We start from the raw sequence: 21,249 nt of genomic DNA, 5'->3' as shown, positions 1-21,249 counted from the left end.
ACTCTCTCCAGGGTGATGTCAGAGAAGACTGCATAGGAAGTTGTAACTTTGTTCTCTGCTAAGGGTAATGAGTCACACTTGTGGCTTCTATTGTGTCAGTGAATACACCTGAGGAGTTTTGCTTTTCACCACCACCTAGTAATGAAGAAGAATGCCTCTACCGCTTTCTGGTGGTGTTAGAAAAGGCCTAGAAGAGAGTCTGGACTTTCATCATTGCCCAGTTTCCCCTCCCTGTGGTGTCAGTGGAGTTCACACGGGGAGCAGTAATAGAAGCATGCCAGTATGATATCAGCAAACCTCTAGTGGGGACATGAAAATCCTTCACTTGTCCAACAGTAACAAGGAGCTTTTCTCCCCTTTGACTATTAATAAAGGATAAGTAGGGAACTTGAAATTTTATCTTCACTTCCCTTCTGTCCTTGTAGAGGAAACCAACTGAGTAGATTTACATAGGATCCGGTCTCATAGTTCTAAAGGGTTCAGGTTTTGAGAGAACATCACATGTCACAAAATGGCCAGGAATATTTCTAACTGAATAAAGAAAGACAATCAAGATATGTCAACACCAATACAATGTAGATACTAGAATTATGTGACAAATCATTTAAAAAATGCTTCTGCAAGTAATTACAAAAATAAACTGGAAATAAATTAAAAGAGAAAAGTTTTAGTAAAGAAATAGGAGATAAAATAAGAGTGAAATGGGAATTTTAAAACTAAAAAATACACTAACCAAAATAGAAAACTCAGTGGATTAGCTCAGCAGCAGAATAATGAGGACAGAAGGATGAGTAAGTAAACAGGGTTAGAGTTCCAGAAGGAAAGAACAAAGAAGGTAGGGCTAAAAAAATATGCAAACAAATGACCAAAGCTTCCCAAATTTAGCAAAATACATAAACTTACAGATTCAAGAAGCTTAGAAAAACCCAGACAATATAAACCCAAAAAAGTCTGCATGAAGATATATCATACTCAAACTTGTAAAAACTAAAGGCAAATACAAATGATGGAAGCAACTAGGGAGAAATGACATTTTGGCTATAGGAGTAAAACAGTTTGAATGATACTAACTTTTCAATCAGAAATCAGTACTTCAGCATTTTTTAAGTGCTAAAAGAAAATAACTGTCAGTTCAAAATTCTAAATACCATTTACATTTCAATTAAGAATCAAAGCTAAATGACATTCTCTGATGAAGGAAAGCTAAGAGAATTTATCACTGGCAGACATATTCTACAAGAATGACTAAAGGAAATTATCTTTGTTAGTTAGCATAGGCTATTAATATACCATGGTCTGGATGGCTTAAACAACAGACATATTTTCTCACTATTCTGGAGGCTAGAGGTCTTGGAAAAAGACACCAGCCTGGTTGGTTCTGGTGAGGTTTCTCTTTCCTTCTTGTAGACAGTTGCCATATTGTTGTGTGCTCAGATAATCTCTGTGTGTGTGTGTGTGTGTGTGTGAGAAAGAGACAGAGGGCGGGAGAGGCAGAGAGACAGTTTTCTAATCTGTCTTCTTATAGGCACACTAATCCTATTGTATGAGTGCCCTACCTTTGTAACTTTATTTAACCTTAATTACCTCCTTATAGTTCTGTCTTCAAATACAGTCACATTGGTGGTTAGGATCTCAATATATAAATTTTGAGGGGACATAATTCAGTGAGAATTCACTTCAAAATTGGGTCAGAATTTATCATTGACTAAACAGAAACAAAATGATAAAAAAAGGAATTTTGAAATATCAGAAAGAAACAAGAAACAGCAAAAATATGGATAAGCAAGAGACTTACTCATATTTTCTTCTCTTCTTGGGTTTTCTAAGTCATGATTGACAGTTGAGGCAAAAATTATGACACTGTCTGATGTGATTCTAATTGCTTAGAATATATTAAAGACAGTTATTTTATAAATGAAAGAGGAAAAAAGATGTGAAGAGAGGAAAGCTTTAAAGCTTCACTTTAACTGGTAAAATGTAAACATCAGTAGACCATAATAAATTTTGTACATATAATATAATTATATATATAATAATATATAATATATGTACATATAATGTAATTATATAATATATAACATAATTATGTAATATACATTATATATAATTATATAATATACATCATATATAATTATGTAATATACATCATATATAATATAATATACATCATAATTATATAATATACATCATATATAATTATATAATATACATTATATATAATTATATAATATACATTATATATAATTATATAATATACATTATATATAATTATATAATATAATGTCTTGAGGAATCACTGAAAATGCTATAACAAGAGATATATAAAAATTATTGTACATACATCAAAATGAAATTCTAAAAATATTGTCACATTGCTCATAATAAGGCAGGAAAAAAGAAAACAGGAACCAGGACAAAGAGAAAAGAGAAGGAGCAAAATAAGACTTAGATGGTAGACTTAAATGCCAACGTGTTAATAATTACATTAAAAGTAAATAATCTAAATACGCACATTAAAAAGCAAAGATTTATAGGGTGGATTAAAAATATGTGACTGAGCTATATGCTATAAAAACTCACTTCAAATATAATATAGATAAATTAAAAATAAAAGGATGGAAAAGATATGCCATGCAAATATTATTTTAAAAAGGCAGGAGTGGCTAGATTATTGTAAAATTAAGGAGACTTCAGAACAAAGAAAATTACCAGAGACAAAGAAGTACATTACATAATAATAAAAGGTATACAAGTCAAACAATAGAAGTACAAGATATGTGAAACAAAAGCTGATATAATTAAAAAGATGGGAGAAAAAGACAAAGACCATAGTTTTGTTGGAGATTTCAGCACCTTTCTATCAACAATTGATAGACTATTTAGACAGAAAAATTAGCAAAGATGTAGAAGAACTTAACACGAATAGCTGTAAGTATCTAATCAACATTTAAGGAACATTTTACTCTTTAAAGAGCAAAATAAACATTTCTTCTAAGTACCCATGGAAAATATACCAAGATAGATCATATCTTGGGCTATAAAGCAGACCTAGACAAATTTTTTGAAAATTGAAATCATACAAGGAGTGTTCTGTAATCACAATAGAATCAAACTGGAAACCAGTATCAGAAAGTTAATAGGAAGATCTCCAAACACTTTGAAATGAAATAATGCATTTCTTTTTTTTTTTTTTTTGAGACGGAGTCTTGCTCTGTCGCCCAGGCGTGCAATGGCGTGATCTCGGCTCACTGCAAGCTCCACCTCCCAGGTTCACACCACTCTCCTGCCTCAGCCTCCCTAGTAACTGGGACTGCAGGTGCCTACATAATCCCTGGGTTAAAGAGGAAGTTTCAAGGAAAATAAAAAGGACATTCAATGAATTATAAATGAATATATAAACATATAAAGTTTTTCAGGACACAGCAAAATTAGTTCCAAGAGGGTTTTTTTTTTTTTCCTTTTTTTTTTTTTAAGACCATGTCACTCTTTCACCCAGACTGGAGTGCAGTGGCATGATCACAGCTCACTGCAGCCTCACTGCTCAGGTCTCAAGGGTTCCTCCTGCCTCAGTCCCTCAAGAAGCTTGGACTAGAGCTGCATGCCACCATGTGCAGCTAATGAAAAAGTATTTTGTAGAGACAGGGTGTCACTGTAGTGTCTAGGTTGGTCTCAAATTTCTGGCCTCAAGTGATCCTCCCATTTTGGTCTCCTAACATGCTAGGTTTACAGGCATAAGCCAACACACCCGACCCCAAAAGGAAATTTCTAGTACTAAATATATACATTAGAAAATAAGTTCCAAATTAATCATCTAATCTCTGACTTCAAGAATCTAAGAACAAAATAAATCCAAAGCGAGCAGAAGGAAGAAAATATTAAAGATAATAGTTTAAATCAATGAATTTGAAAACAGAAAAGCAATAAAAAATCAAAATAAGCAAAGAACTAGCTCCTTGAAAAATAAGTAAAATTTAAAAAGCATCAAAATTGACTGAAAAAGAGGTCACAAGTTGCCAATATTGGGAGTGATACTGCTACAGCCATTACAGAGCTCAAAAGGATAATAAGAAAATACTATCAACTCCCCAAACATGTTTGTTAACTTTGATAAAAATTGGCTAGTTTTTCAAAAAGCACAAAATGTGACAACTCACCCAATATGTAGTAGATAATTTGAATAGCCCTATACTTGTTAATAAAATTAAATTATAGCTAAGTCAAATTTGAAAAACTACTAAAAAGAAATCTCCAGGCACAGATGGTTACCTGTATAATTGTACTAAATCTTTAAATAGCTAACACCAATTTTATGTAATCTCTTCCAGAAAAAATAAGTATACAGTTCCCAATTCTTTTTATGATGTTTATATCACCCTGATACCAAAAACTAAGAAAGAAACAAAAAAGAAAATTACCGATCAATGTCTCTCAGAAATATAGGCATGTAATAAACTTTATTAAAATATTATTAAATAGAATTCAGTAATGTAGAAAAAATATACATCATGATCACATGGGATTTATTCCAGTGATTTGAGGCTACTTCAATATTTGACAGCCAATGTAATCCACTGTGTTAACACTCACAAGGAGAAAAAATCACAGGTTCATATTCATTAATACAGCCAAAGCATTTGATAAAATACAACACCCACTGATAATAACTTTCAGAAATATAACAATAGAGGGACTCTACCCTTGCTAAAGAGTATCTACAAATAGCTTATATATAACATCATACTTAATGGTAAAATACTATATTTTTTACATCTAAGATTAGAAACTGACAAGGATGTTCACTTTCACCACCAGTATCCCACATAGTGCTGGAAAATCTAGCTGATACAGTAAAATGAGCAAAGCAAATAATAGGCATGCAGACAGGAAAAGAAGAAATAAAATGGTCCTTATTTGCAAATTACATGATGGTCTATATGGAAAATCCCAAGTGATCTTCCGCTGCCCCATAAAAGAGACCAAAAACTCATAGAACTAATAAATGAGTTCAAAGTCACAGAATTAAAAAAGACGGAAATCAATTATATTTCTGCATATTAGCAATAAACACATGGATTAAAAATACAGTGCCATTACAAATGCTCAGAAAACAAAATGAAATAGGTGTAAATTGAACAAAACATCTATAGGACTTATATGCTAAAAACTATAAAACACTGATGAAAGAAATCAGTGACTATCTAAATAAATGGAGAGACATAATCTGCTTAATGGATTCATAGGCTCATGTGTTTGTGGACTGGAAAGCTCAACATAGTGAAGATGTCAGTTCTCCCCATATTGATATACAGTTTAAACACAATTTCTACCAAAATCCCGATAATATTTCTTTTAGGTTCAGGGGAACATGTGCAGGTTTGTTATATAGGTAAATTGAATGTCACAAGGCTTGGCATAGAGATTATTTCATCACCTAGGTAATAAGCATAGTACCTGATAGGTAGTTCTTTAATCCCCACCCTCCTTTCTTCCTCCACATCAGTATTAATCCCAGCCCTTCTTCCACAAACACTGATTCGGCAGCAATTCACAGGTTAATTTCCTTTGTGAGTAATCCAAAACTAATTAAAGCGCTCCTGCACCTTGAGGGAATGTGAAACCAGAGTTACCAAAGCTGGTAGGGATATTTGGGACACCCTTGCACTGGAGACCGTGACCCCACTGTAGCACCATACAATCAGGAAGAGACACTTTAGCTCCCAGATTGATCTTAGGGAAGCAAGGTGTTTGTTCAAGTGTCCAGCACCCCAACTTTTTTGAGTGGGTTCCACAGAGAACCAACTTATGTCTTCCCAGTCTTGGAGCTCTGACAGGTTCTATGCAGTCTATCCAGCTGGGGGAGAAAGGAGGCAGTGGCTTCAGATGGTAGACACCATTAATCCCACCCCCAACTTCTCAGCATAGAGCAAAGGGCAAAAATAAAATCTCAGCTCTCAGCTTCCATATGGAGAGAGAAAGAGTTCATCCATGTTCCCAGTACCCAAGAGTCACCAGGGATTGCCAAAAATAATAGCTAATATTAAAGCTCTGCTGAGGCCAGCACAATCAAGTTGCCTTGGGAAGAATGGAGGTTGGTGGCTTGAGCTGATAGATGCTGTAGCTTCTCCCTGGCTCAGCACAGAGTGAGCAGACAATTACCACAGCTGCCTTCCCTCCCTGTGGAGGAAAGAGTGGGTAGAGGCTCCCAGAATCTCTGGTTAGGGTTGTTTATCAGGGTCTTCTTCAGAATGAGGTCAGTCTGTAAGACTGGAACAGTTGCCTGCTGTGTGTAATGGACAGACACCAACACAGAGTCAAGTAAATCAAAGAACTAGGCAAATGATACTCAAACAACAACAAAAAAGAAGGAACAGGGAACAAGATACATCTCCAGAAACTAATGCTAATGAAATGTAGTTATATAATTTACCTGACATAGAATTAATTTAATTAATAATAAAGATGCCCACTGAGATTGAGAGAACAATGCATTAATGAAGTGAAAATTTCAACAAAGAGATATAAAATACAAAAGAGTTCCAACAGAAATCATGGAGTTGAAGAATATAATAACTGAATGGAAAAAGTCACTAGAGCAGTTCAACCACAGACTATTTCAAACAGAATAAAGCCTCAGCAAATGCAAAGACAGATAGTTGGATATTATTTAGTCAGAGGAAGAAAAGTAAAACAATGAAACATAGTGAAACAATTTTTAAAGATTTAAAGAACATCATCTAAATGCATGCATTATGAAAGTCCTCAGAAAAAAAGAGAGGAGAAAGATCAGAAAGCATATTCAAAGTAGTGGCTGAAAACTTCTCAAATCTGAGGAAGGAAATGATTATCTATATCCACGGCTATAAGAAGACCCTAAATAGATGGAACCAAAAAACTCCACAGAGACACATAACAATCAGATTGTAAGAAGTCAAAAACAGAATTTTGAAAGCAGCGAGAAAAAAAGGAAATTTTTATGAATAAGAGAATCTCCATATATACAAAATCAATCCAAAATGGCTACATACTAGGGTAGTACACATATAATATTTTTGAAATAGTAAAATGTATAACAACGGAGAACAGATTAGTGATTTTCATGAGTTACACAATGGCAGAGGGAATGTGGTTATGAAGAGGCACCATGAGAAATTGTAGTAAAGAAAATATTTGGTAACTTAATTGTGCCAATGTCATATTGTGGTTATGATATTGAACTACAGTTTTTCAAGGTGTTATTATTACAGGAATATGGACAAAGCGTACATGGGGTGTTTCTATTATTATTTTCAACTGCATGTCAATGTATAATTTTTTAAAAATAAGTTTAGTTTTAAAAAGTCATTGTAACTTATGGTAATATGTGGTTGTCTAAGTCCATTTCGTACTGTTATAACAAAATACCTGTGACTTGATAATTTACAGAAACCAGAAATTTTTTTCTCACATTTCTGGAGGCTGGAAAGTCCAAGATCAAGCCATAGGCTTGATATGATGAGAGACTTCTTGCTGTGACTTTTCATGGCAGAAGGAGAAGGGCAGAAAAGGGGGACAGATGCTGTTCTTCATATGGCAAAATAGCAAAAGAGTCAGAATGGACTTTCACAAGGCCTTTCCATAGCAGCATTAATTAATTCATGAGGGCAGACCTGTTCTGACCTAAATACCTTCTATGAAGCTCCATCTCTCAGTTTTGTTGCATTGGAGGCTAAGTTTCAATGTATATCTTTAGAGGGAAAAAAAACATTCAAACCAAAGCAATGGTTAAAATATAATAATTAAAAATAAATCAGAATGCTATGAGCACAGAGCCACATATGTTTGTTCAGGACTCAATACTCAGTTTTTAGTAGAATGCTTATATAAGTTGTCAAATTAGTATTTGAGTATAATGAACAAATACACGAATCTACAAGACATCCTGAAACAACCGATGACCTATTTCATGTGTCTATTTGCTTGGTCCTGCATTTCTCCTATTTCATCATGTTGCATATGTGCCCAGTGTCCTCACATTTTTTAGATGATAATAATATGTTATTTTACATTGCTTCTTTTATTAAAAATATGATATATCTCAGGTAACAACCATCTAGATTCTAAAATGTATGCTGCTAGATGGCAGACATTTTGCGTTTTATTTACTGCTATATCATCTGGTATCTAGAAAATGGTGCATTCTAGGAGTATAATGCATTTGTTACATTCATTATATTTACTGAGTATAAAGAATTTATCAATGTGTGGATTAATTATTGAACACTCCTCTTGTTGCACATCTGCGTGATTTTTATTTCATTCCTCCATTTTCTACTTTTGTGTTCTTTGTTAAAGAGCAAGATCAGTGACATATGTGGTCATGAAGCTTCCATATTTATGGAGTATAATGATGAATAAACAAAAAACCAAAAATACCATAGTAAGTGCTTTGATGTACACAATGCCTATAATACAAGACATGTAACTTGGATTTTGAAGTCAGATGAGTTGTTTAAAGGAAATGACATTTGTAGCCAAAGAAAATGGAAGGATGGTTTTTGTGGAGGGGCCCAGCATAAACTGTGCACCTGTTTAGCCAATAAAATGCATATGTTAAATTAAAACCATGTAATTATAATGATTATGTCTATTAAATTTGGAAGACATATTCAGACTTTGTATTAGTCTGTTCTCATACTGCTATAAAGACATATCCAAGACTGCGTAATTTGTAAAGAACAGATGTTTAACTTACTCAAAGTTCTGCATGACTGGGGAGGGAGGCTTCAGGAAACTCACAATCATAGCAGAAAGTGAGAGAGAAACAAAGTCACATCTGACATGGAGGCAGGCAAGAGAAAGTGTGAACAAGTGAAGAGGGATGAGCCCCTTATAACATCATTGAATCACATGAGAACTCACTATCATGAGAACAGCATGGGGGAAACCATTCCCCTCATCCAATCACCTCTCACCAGGTCCTGCCCTTGATGCATGGGGATTGTGGGGATTACAACTTGAGATGAGAATTTGGTGGGGACACAGAGCCAAACCATATCATTCCATCCCTGGCCCTTCCCAAATCTCATGTCCTCACATTTGAAAGCCAATCGTGCCTCCCCAAGAGTCCCCAAAAGTCTTAAGTCATTTCAGCATTAACTCAAAAGTCCACAGTCCAAAGTCTCATCTGAGTCAAGGCAAGTCCCTTCCACCTATGAGCCTGTAAAATAAAAAACAAGTTGGTTACTTCCAAGACACAGTGGGGTACGGGCATTGGCTAAATGTTCCTATTCCAAATGGGAGAGGCCAAAACAAAGGGATTATAGGGCTCATGTTAGTCTGAAACCAGGCATGGCAGTAATTAAGTCTTTTTTTTTTTTTTTGAAGGAAAATTTGTATTTTAATTATTTTTATGTACAGAAAACTCAACAGTGTACATTTAACCCAGCTTAGTGGCAAGTTCTTTAGCCTTTGCCTTTTCGAGCTTGGCGATACGAGCCACAGACTTGGGACCCAGGACATTGCCGCCCCAGGGATGGCGGATCTCATCATATCTGTCATTGTAATTGGTCCTGATAGCTTCCACCAGCTTAGCCAAAGCGCCTTTGTCTTCCGAGTTCACCTGTGTGAAGGCGACAGTGGTGCAGGTCTTCCTGTGGACTAGACGGCCCAGTCTGGCCTTCCCCTTGATAATGCAGTAAGGGACCCCCATTCTACGACACAGGGCAGGCAAGAAGACAACCAGCTCGATGGGATCCACGTCATGTGCAGTCACCACCAGCTGAGCCTTCTTGTTCTCCACCAAGGTGGTGATGGTGTTAACTCCTGCTTGAAGGACAGGTGGTCTCTTAGTGGGGACATCCCCTTTGCCAGCAGCTTTCTTCTCGGCCCGGGCCAACAGCCTCTGCTTCTTCTCTTGCTTTGTCTCTGGTCTGTACTTGTGGGCCAGCTTAAGCAGCTGAGTAGCTGTTTGGCGGTCCAGGGCCTGGGTGAACTGGTTAATAGCAGGAGGCACTTTCAGCCGCTTATAGAGGATGGCTCTCTGCCGCTGCAACCTGATATAGCGAGGCCATTTCACAAAGCGGGTGAGGTCTCTTTTGGGCTGGATGTCCTATCCAATGCCAAAATTCTTAGGTCTTTTCTCAAACAGGGGATTCACCACTTTCTTGGCCTCCTGCTTTTTCACGACAGCAGGGGCCGGAGCCACCTTCTTTCCCTTGGCCTTCTTTCCTTTTGGCATCTTGGGCGGCGGGAGGAGAGAGCAGTAATTAAATCTTAAAGCTTAAATTGATCTCCTTGACTTCATGTCTCACATCCAGGTCATGCTGATGCAAGAGGCGGGTTCCCATGGTCTTAGATAGCTCTGCCCCTATGGCTTTGCAGGGCACAGTCGCCCTCCCACCCAGCTGCTTTCATGGGCTGTCATGGAATGTCTATGGCTTTCCAAGCTCACAATGCAAGCTGTCGGTGGATCTACCATTCTGGGGTCAGGAGGGAGGTGGCCCTCTTCTCACAGCTCTACTAGGCAGTGCTGCAGTGAGAACTCTGTGTGGTATCTGCAACCCCACATTTCCCTTATCCACTGTCCTAGCAGAGATTCTCCATGAGGGCTCCACTCCTGCAGAAAATTGCCTGGACATCCAGGCGTTTCCATACATCCTTAAATTTAGGCAGAGGTTCCCAAACCTCAATTCTTGTCATTTGTTTACCTGCAGGCCCAACACCACATGAAAGCTTCTGAGATTTGGGGCTTGCACCCTCTGAAGCAATGGCTTGAGTTCTACATTCCCCCTTTTTAGTCATGGCTGGAGCTGGTGTGGCAATGGCTGGGACACAGAGAGCCAAGTTCCAAGGCTGCGCAGAGTGGCAGTGAGGCTCTGGGCCTGCTCCCAAGAAACAATTTTTCCCTCCTAGGCCTCCAGGCCTATGATGGGAGGGGCTGCTGTGATGTTCTCTGGTATGCCCTGGAGAGATTTTTTTCATGGTCTTGGCTATCAACTTTTGGTTCCTGGTTACTTAACGCAAATTTTTGCAACCAGCTTGAATTTCTTCCCAGAAAATAGGTTTTGCTTTTCTGCTGCATGGTCAGGTTGCACAATTGCCAAACTTGTATGCTTTACTTTCTCTTTAAACATAAGTTCCAATTTCAGACAATCTTCCTCAAGTTCAGAGTTCCACAGATCTCTAGGGCAGCAGCAAACTACTGACAGTCTCTTTGCTAAAGCATAGCAAGGGTCACCTTTGCTGCAGTTTCCAAGGAGTTCCTCATTTCCATCTGAGGCAACCTCAGCCTAGACTTCATTGTCGATATCACTATCAACATTTTGGTCAAAACCATTCAACAAGTATCTAGGAAGTTCTAAACTCTCCCACAAGTTCTTGTCTTCTTCTGAGCCCTCCAAACTGTTCCAACCTCTACCTGTTACCCAGTTCCAAAGTCGCTTCCACATTTTCAGGTATCTTTATAGCAGCACCCCGCTCTACCAGTACCAATTTATGGCGTAAGTCTCTTCTCACACTGCTATAAAGACCTACCTGAGACTGGGTGGTTAATAAAGGAAATAGATTTAACTTACTCACGGTTCCAAATGGCTGGGGAGGCCTCAGGAAACATACCATCATGGCAGAAAGAAGCAAGACGTGTCTTACATGGTGGCAGGTGACAGTGAGAACAAACAAGCAAAGGGGAAGATCCCTTTATAAAACCATCACATCTCACATGAACTATCTTGCTATCGTGAGAACAGCATGAGGAAAGCTGCCCCCATAATCCAGTCACCTCTCACCAGGTCCGGCCCTGGGAATTACAATTTGAGATGAGATTTGGGTGGGCACATATAACCAAACCATATCATACCTCTTAAATACTTTTGAAGTATCAGAAGTTCCCAGGAATGTAGACTGTAAAGACCTGGAAATATGGCCTTAATTATTACTTATTAGTTAATCCAATGGTGTAATAACTATTTTTATTCAAATGAAGGTTTATGTCTTAATTTAAAAAGTGTGTAGCTTGACTGATTTTTTTCAACATTTATTTTTGGGATAAAATTTACTATTAAATGTGATAAAGATTTGACATGAAATTAGAGGTGCACATTATATACTCTTTCCTGGGAAAAATTTATGAATGTTATATTTATGTACACTTGAATATATAAAATGTTATATTTATGCACACTTGAATATATAAAAGTCTATAATTACCTTGAGCTTATTTCTGGATAAATTTGCTCAGTTAATCCAAAGTACCTGAGATTTTATTTTAGAAGCAATTATTTTATTGTTTTGATCACTCTCCCCTATTTTTGCCTTCTTTTATAGTTAATCAAGTCCTTGGTTCCAGTTAATTCCTTGGCAAATTTTATAAACTGAAATTTTTCTTCGCTTTGAAGCCAAAAGTAGTGAAAAACTCATATAAAACATTTGATTAGCTGAGGTTTGCAATAATTACACTAACAACAAGCATACTTTAGCACCTAGACTATTAAGAACAATTTTAAGGTAGCAAAAGTCTAATTTATGAATAAAAATGAGCAGAATCCAATAAATGCTACATCTTCTAGATAGTAATATTTTCCACAGAAATTCTATTTCAGAAAATCTATGATACCACTAATACATATTAGAAAGATATAACCATTTTACAATTAGTATTTTTATAATATAGAAAATTGTTCTCCATACTTTCTATAGTCACATAATGGTGTGTTACTGATGACAATAAATAGCACTTTTGCTACTTTCCAAGGATGTTTTCTGTACAAATTGTAAGAAAAGGAGTCCAAAAAAAAAAAGAAAAAAAAAAGGAATTTGATCCATGTACTGTCACGATGTGTGGAAATGTAATAGAATCCTATAAATATTTTATCTCAAAGTATTTTCTAATTTTCCTTATGTCTTCTTTGACTCATTGACTAGGAGCATGTTGTTTAATTTCTACATATTTGTAAATTCCCAAAATTCCTTTTGTTTTCCCTTTATAATTTAATTCCTTTGGTGTTGAAGAATATATTTTGTATGTTTTCAACCTTTTTAATTTTTTGTGGTTTTAATGAAGTAATATACAGTTTATCTTAGAGAATATTACCTGTGTACTTTAGAAGACTGTGGATTCTTCTGTTGTGTATAGAGTGTTCCATAAAAATCTGTTAGCTCTAGTTGGCTTATAGGTTTGTTAAATCTTCTCCTTTAATTCCCTGTTGAAATTCTTCTTAGTTTATTTTTATTCATTATTGCAGCTGAGGCTATAGAAGTGTCCCATTATTCTTGTTGACGTGGCTATGTCTCCCTGTAGTATTGTCAATTTTGGCTCCATGTATTTTGGGACTCTGTTGTTAGATGCATATATGTTTATAATTGTTATGTCTTCCTGAAGGATTGACCCTTTTATCATTATAAAACATAGTTCTCTTTTTTTCTAATAATATTTTTCTTAAAGTCTATTTTGCTTGATATTAGTATCACCATTTCAGTTGTCTTTTGAGTGCTATTTTTATGATATAATTTTTCCATCTTTTTAACTTTCCACCTACCTATTTTTGAATCTTGAGTGTATTTCTTACAGACAAGATATAGTTGGATCATATTTCTAATTCATTCTGCCAATCTCTGCCAATTGGAGTGTTTAGTATACTTTTGTTTAATGCAATATAGATATGGTTGGATTTATATCTGCCATATATGTATATATATACATGTGTATATATATATACACACACATATATATATATATGTAGGTGACTATTTTGGATTTATTTGGGGCCTGTTGGATTTGTCATATATATATGCAGTTGCCTATTTTCAGGCCTCAAAAATCACATACGATTTTGGCCTGGAGCTGGACTCCTTATGTTCATGTGGATTTGAGTTGTTGACTAGTTTCCTTTCATTTGGTTCTGAAGGACTTGCTTCAGTATTTCATGTAGTACAGGTCTATTAGTGATGTATTTCTTTTTTAATTAATTTATTTTTTTGGTCTTGGGATATATATATGTATATAAATATATATTTAAACATATATATATAATGTTTTTTGTTTCTTCATTACTCAATTACTGCCTTGTTTGTGTTAACTATATATTTGTATTGCACTATTTTAATTCATTTTGTTACTTTTGTTATATTATTTTGCATTATTTTCTTAATGGTTGTCCTGGGCGTAAAATTTACATCTTAACTAAGACAATGTATTTTAAATTATTGTCAATTTTAATGTCAACAATGTATTTTAAATTAATGCATACCAACTTCCAGTGGTATACAAAAATTTTACTCTAATATAGCTTTGTTCCCTTACAATTCTTCTTGCTATAGTTTTCATATGAATTACACCTTTATACATTAAGGCCAAAGAACACATATTCATGATTATTGCTTTATGCATTCACCTTTTAAATCAGGGAAAGTGTTAGAAACAAAAAAATACATTTATTACATCTGTTATATTTATCGATGTAGTTACTTTTACTAGTGCTCCTTTTTTTTTTTTTTTTTTTTTCTTTTGAGACGGGGTCTCATTCTGTCACCCAGGCTGAAGTGCAATGGTGCAATCTCAGCTCACTGCAACATCCATCTCCCAGGTTCAAGCAATTCTCCTGCCTCAGCCTCCTGAGCAGCGGAGACTACAGGTGCACACCACCACGCCCGACTAATTTTTGTATTTTTATTAGAGATGAGGTTTCACCATATTGGCCAGGCTGGTCTTGAACTCTTGACTCATGATCCACCTGCCTCGGCCTCTCAAGGTGCTAGGATTACAGGCATGAACCACTGCACAAGCTAGTGCTCTTTATTCTTTTGAAGAAAGTTGAGCTGCTGGGTGTTCATGCTAATTAAGACAATAAACTAAACTACAAATAATAATTGAGCTGTTTTTCACTTACTGTGACAGTATCAGTAAGAAGCTAAATAGCAAAGAGTGCTGGCGTGCTGGCTCCCTCAATGTTCCCATTTCCCCCATGGAATGGCAGTGTGTGAGGATCAAATGTAGCAATACATGTGGAGAAAATATGTAACTGCTAAGAGATACTTGAACAAGGGACTTCTGTCATTTTATGACCTGGGGCTAGGGAAAGTGGAAGTGTAAGGGCTCAAATTCAAGGAGTCGTAATTACTGAGTCAGAGTGGAAAAATCTTTGAGGACCCCTTATAAAAATATAGAGGTGCTTGAGGAATGTCTCAGCTGAGGCTTCCCAATAAGGAGACTTCCCAATAGAGGTCCTTTGGCTATGAATGAAAATGTACATAAGAGCATGACCAGCCAGAGGGGCCTGAGTTCTTGGCTGCAACTGTCACCAGAGACTTCAGTGCATTGTCTGTATGTCAAGTTTGGTGTAGGGAGAGTAGATTTCCCTGTGAGGCCTGCCAGGTAAAGCCTTTTCAGGTGCCTATTTCCAGGCCTGAAAAAATGTTCACGTGGATTTCAATTAGTCTAACTTCTTTTCATTTGATTCTGAAGGAGTTCCTTCAGTATTTATTGCAGTGTAGGTCTGTTAGTGACAAATTTCCTTTTATTTTTATTTTTTATTTTTTTTGGCCTGGGGATATCTTAATCTCTCCTCAACTTTTGAAGGTTAGTTTTGCTGGATATTCTATTCTTGGTTGACATTCTTTTGCTTTAAGCACTTTGAATATGTTGTTTTACTGCCTTATAACCTCCATGATTTCTGTTGAAAGTAACCTGTTAATTTTAATGAGATTCCTTTGTATCTTATAAGACTCTTTTTTTCTTGCTGCTTTCAATACCCTTTGTTTTCAGCTTTTGTCACTCTGATTATAATGTGTCTACACTTGGATCTCTTTGAGTTAATCCTACTTGGAAGTTGTTGATCTTCTTGGATGTGTAAATTAGTGTTTTCTAAATCAAAGTTTGAAAGTTTTTGCCTGTATTTTTTCAATTTTTTTCTATCTATTTCTACTTATGCTTTCCTCCTGAAACTCCAATCCCAGAGATCTTATAATTTTTTTTTCTGTTCCTCAGACAGGATAATCTCAATGGACATGTTTTCAAGGTTATTGGTTCTCCTTTTGATAACTTATATATGCTGTAAAGCCCCTGTTGTTAAAAAAAAAATAAGAAATATTTGTCAACTTCAGAATTTCTATTGATTCTTTTTAAAAAATAATTTCTCTCTCTTTATTGATATTGGATGAGGAATTTTTCTAACCTTATTTTCATTCTTTCCACAAGATTTTCTTAGTTATTTGAGCACATTTGGAATAGCTACTGTATGTGTCTAATAAATCCAACATCTGGGCTTCCTCAGGAAAAGTTGCTATTGACTGCTTTTTTTCTCATGTATGATAATACATTCCTGTTTCTTTGGATGTCTTATAATTACTTGTTAAAAACTGGATATTTAAAATTACATCATGTGTTAGCTTTGGTAATCAGATCTCCTCCTGTCCCTAGTTTTGTTTTTGTTGTTGCTATTTGTTTGTTTCATGTTTTTCATGAAATAATTCTCTAAAGTCTGTATTCTTGGTCATGTGCAATCACTGAAGTCACTGCTTATTTAACTTAGTGATCAGCTAATGATTCATTTCCTTGGAGTTTTTGAGCCAACTAGTCCCCTAAACTCTCCTGAGGCGCTCTGTTTGTGTGTTGGGCATGTCTTTAATGCTCTGAGAGTTTACATTTGTGCTTCAGCCATTACTTCCTATTTGGACAAAGTATCAAAATTAAGTAGAAATGAGAGGTTAGAACTTTCTCAGTTCTTTTCTGAGTGTTGTACAGCCCTTTACATGTATATGGTCTTCAGCTTCCCAAGAATGTAACAGAGCTTTTCACAGTTCAGTGGACATATTGTCTCCAAGTTTTCTTGTTAAGTTTTTTGGCCAGACTCTTGTTTACCCCAAATAATATTAACACCTCAGGCAGCTGAAATAATATATAATTGCCTGTGAAATTTGATAAATGACCTGATGAAGGGATTTTCCTCGTGAATAAGCTCTGACTTCATGTAAAGATGAGCCCCCTATGAATGGTGCCAGACACGTCAAAAAATAACAGTTCTCTCAAGATCTGGTTTTTGGAGCTCCAAACCCATTCTTCCTTCAGTGGCTGTTAGACTGCTGATTCTTACAGCTACCATGGTTGTAAGGCTGCTGGTTTTCAAGGCTGTCGCCAAGGTGCAGAGGAGCAGGGGTGGAAATAGGGGAAATTAGAAATACCACAAACCTTACTCTTCTTACTGAGATTAGTTTTTGTTTTGTTTTTTTCCATCTACTAGTTATTGCAAGTCTTTGGTTAATTTCCAGAGTTATAAAAATGTTGATTTTGAACAATTCTAGTGTTCTGTCAGCTCTTATGGAGGAATGGATTTTCGGGGTTCTTTACATTGCTGAAGTGTTTCGGCTCTTTGTGTAACAATTGCTTCTAAAAATTAGTGCCTAAGTTTCCCAATGTTTACATAAAAGACATGAATTTTATGTGTGAAACATGATTAACTATGTAAAAGGGTTTTGTCTGCAAGTGTTAAAGCCATAATGAAATATATGGTAAAGCCTATGTCACAGTTGCCAGTTGGTATTAGTAAAAATTTGTTAGTAATTTGTCCTAAGCTTATTTCTTCTCTGAGTGTCACAGCAGGAGCTATACCTGCTTATTGATACCAAAATGCCTAGAGGCACAGGATAGGAATGTACAGGAATAACAAATAGATCCATCAGAACTAAACATGCTAAGAAGGAAGATTGAGCCGTTCGTAAAATTATAAATTATAGGAACTCTGTCTTTAAAAAATATGTATCTTCCAACTCTTGATTTGTTGTTGCATTTGAAGGCATTCACCAACTCCATCCCCAAGGATATAAAACTTACACATAGTAAACAACTCAGAAACTGCCAGAAAAGTGAATCTCCCTCAAGTCCAGATTCAGTGTCTCCTTTCTTATATGTAAACCCCTGTAATTCTGGATTATTTACTTTAGGAAAGTGCAAAATAGTTGTTAATTCCTGATGTGGACTATATGGTTCATATATTTACCATTTTCTCTCTCCTTTCTCCAATGTTTGGCATTAAATTTAAAAAATGTTGTACTATTTTAAACATTCTGGAAGATACAGAGAACAAGCAAAGTGTACTCAAACATATTTACAGAACATGTGCTAAAAATCTGTTTTAACCTCACTTCTCAGTCTTTTTCTCTTCCTTTCTTGCCAACTGTGAGCCCTGTGCTTCAGACATTCCACTAGGCAGAGAAACTTGCACTGGCTCTGTAGCACTGATATTGGAAGATGTGATTATTTCTTCTTGCTTCATTTGTTTACTTGCTTCTTTACACTTTATGACTTCCACATATTTGTTGACATCTCTTATTTAGAAACCCCTCTCATTATTTTCATTTTTCCAGGTTTATACTCTTCTAAACTTCCACTTTGAACACATTTCTTGTTTTAGTGGGGTTTCTAAAGGAAAAGAGAGAAAGATGTACTTTCTTATTCTTTTATTTAAATAAATACAATCAGGCCATTCTACTTTATTTTAATATTAATTGCCCTTGTCATTCTGCCATTTTATTTTATGGGTTTTCCTTTCTTCATTTTCTGATTTTTGTATAAATTTTCTTCTTTTTTTTTCTTTTTAATGTTTTGGAAACTATAAACTTGGCCACAGTCCTCAACTCTTTCTCAGTTGAAATAGTACCTATTAATATTTATCTATGATCAGTGGAGCTCAAAGAGTTTATTAATCATTCATTATTAGTGAGTAACTTAATGTTCAGTACAGGAAAAAAGAGCCGCTTTAGATGCTTCAAATAGAATGAAACTTAATTCAGGGAATTAGGCACTTCAAAAATTGTAGGGATGTCTGGAAGAGCAGAAGTTCATACTATTCAGGAACATGTTTCTGCTACTGTACAAAGTTGGTGACTAGAGAGTAGAACATGAAGTTAGAACACTGAAAACATTTGTCCAATAATCACAGGAAGGTGACTTCCTTCTCATTATGATTTTGTGCTTGGCAGAATCTTATGTCCAAATACATAGCTGTGAGGGAGTCTGAGAAATGTACATTTTAGCTTTCTATCTCTCTAAATGGGAATAGGGAAATATTGATGTCTGAGAACCAATCCATGGCTAGCAAGTAGTTGCTAAACCAGAGTTTAGAACTTTTGATTCCTGACTCATTTCTTCTCCTAAAACTGCACTGTGGCTTCTTTTACTTGATTTTCAAGGCATGAGTTATATAAGTCATAGCTTTGTTTATTTTCCCCATGACATATCTGATGGCTGCTCAATTTTTGTCAGAGCAAATAAAACTCAATCAAAATGTAAAGCTGAAATTCACATATTACATTATAAATAAGATATCTACTTTTATGTTTTTCTTCATTTATATTAGAAGATTCATTTTTTAAACACATTATACACATATATATATTTGTATGCATATATATGCATATACATATATATGTGCATAGTCTGTTAATATTAAATAACAAAAACTAGCCAAGTTACATGAAAGGAGTTTTCACCTCCGGTTTCAAATGCAAAAATGCCTTAGATATGCATCATATATTGCAGTTTATTCCATATACACATTTTTCTTCTTACAAGAACACTTAAAATGATTTTATTAACATTGTGCTTTTCCCTGAATAAATATTATCTCTAAATAATATAACTATAATGTGGAAGATCATACTAAACTGTGGTAACAAATAGACACAAAATGATCTAAATGCTTCAAAGGCAATGAAAGTTTATTTCTAGCCCACACAATTCAAGGTGACTCTTTTCCATGGGTGACTCAGGGTCCCAGTGTTCTGGATTGGGGCTGTACTTTTCATCATATTGGCATCCACAAGTACAAGGGGAAGTGGAATGGACAAAGGCAAACCAGTTAATTACATCCTTTGCCTGGAAGTGGCTCACGTCATTTCTGTTCACCTAACTTTGTTGACAACTAATCACATGACCACATCTGAATGCAAGCAGGGTAAACAAATGCACTTCTTAACTGGGTAGCTGCTTCCCAGCTACAAGTGACTAGCAAGGTTAGTGGAGACATTGCTACTTCTACTGTCCATTTTTCTGACCGCCAAATTCACTCTTAGTTCTTTAGGTGGGAAAATTGCACCTTTCTTCCCACTTGAAAACCACACCTATCCCATCGCTAAGGGGAAGATTCCAGATTCTGATTAAGGAACTGCATCAGCTCAAAATGCATGGTCTCTGGGAGTTTTACATTTGCTTCCATGGACCAGATGTGACTTCTATCTGTCCAGTGACCTGCTAACCAAAATGACAAGTTCTTTGCCCCTGCCTTCCTCCATACCAAATATGGTGGTAGAAGGGTAGAATATATGTTAAAAATCTCATAGTAGTCACTACTCCTTTGCCATATTCTGCTGAGCAAGCATTAAAATATCCCTATAATATATTATGGATTAGGCATTCTTTTTATAGAGAAATTCTCTAGCCTTTGTTCTTCATGGCCCCGAGTATACCTCTAGATTGTTTATTCTTGTTCAATCCTTCATGACATCATTATTTGCAGTGGATGTCAGAGATTCTGCCTCTTTGAGAACTGATCAGCTTTCATAGCTGACTACTTATTCATTCAATTTTGAGAGTCTAAGTATTAAAGCTTGCCCATTAGTCTGTGGATTTTACAACCTAGACTCATGCATTCTTTGTTAGCACAGCACTTTCAAAATTTTCAGGAATATTTGCTTCTAGTTAGTTTATTAAGACTGGAGTCATACCCTCAATTTTTTTCCTAGACTTATTTCTTATGTCTGCCTTATAATTTTGCTGTCTTTCCCTCATGGCTATTTCTTCAAATTTAGTGGCCACTAAATAAAAACCATTTAAAACAATAAACTTGTGTCAGAAAACAATGCCTTAACTTGACCTTTATCACATGGCTAAATTCTTTTTTTTTTTTTTTAAAGTCTTAACAGTCTCTGGAGAGCAAATGCTATGTGGGCTTCAAGAGTTCTCTGTTTCCAGCCCTGCTACCAGTTGGTCAGTCATATATGAGCTAATCTTTTTCCTGAAATACTTTGCTAATCGCAGTCTGTGTAGCCAACACACACTAATATTTTGGATCCTTCCAACAATTTCCCTAGAATCACAATTGTATGTCTTTGGCCTTCTAACTTATCTCCGGCAACAGTTTAGCGAAATACTTTGATACTGCATAGCATAGGTCCCCAATTTCCCAGCCTGCATCAGCTACTTCTCACTGCCTGTATTAGTCAGAGTTCTCTAGAGGGACAGAGCTGACAGGATAAGAGGAGTTTATTAAATAAGTATTAACA

The 21,249-nt window shown here is 35.7% G+C and overlaps 1 protein-coding gene and 1 pseudogene across 14 annotated transcripts in view; one reads left to right on the top strand and one right to left on the bottom strand.

The window, feature by feature from the left end:
* Positions 1–21,249, top strand: part of LOC105472791 (uncharacterized) — a 611,252-nt gene that overhangs the window by 7,726 nt on the left and 582,277 nt on the right. The gene's annotated exons all lie outside the window — the stretch shown is intronic.
* On the bottom strand, positions 9,354–10,229 carry LOC105472788 (large ribosomal subunit protein eL8 pseudogene; annotated as a pseudogene).

The sequence above is a fragment of the Macaca nemestrina genome, chromosome 4 (assembly GCF_043159975.1).
Source record: "Macaca nemestrina isolate mMacNem1 chromosome 4, mMacNem.hap1, whole genome shotgun sequence".
Classification (NCBI taxonomy): domain Eukaryota; kingdom Metazoa; phylum Chordata; class Mammalia; order Primates; family Cercopithecidae; genus Macaca; species Macaca nemestrina.
Note: the sequence above shows the minus strand (reverse complement) of the source record. Positions and strands in the feature narration are given on the sequence as shown.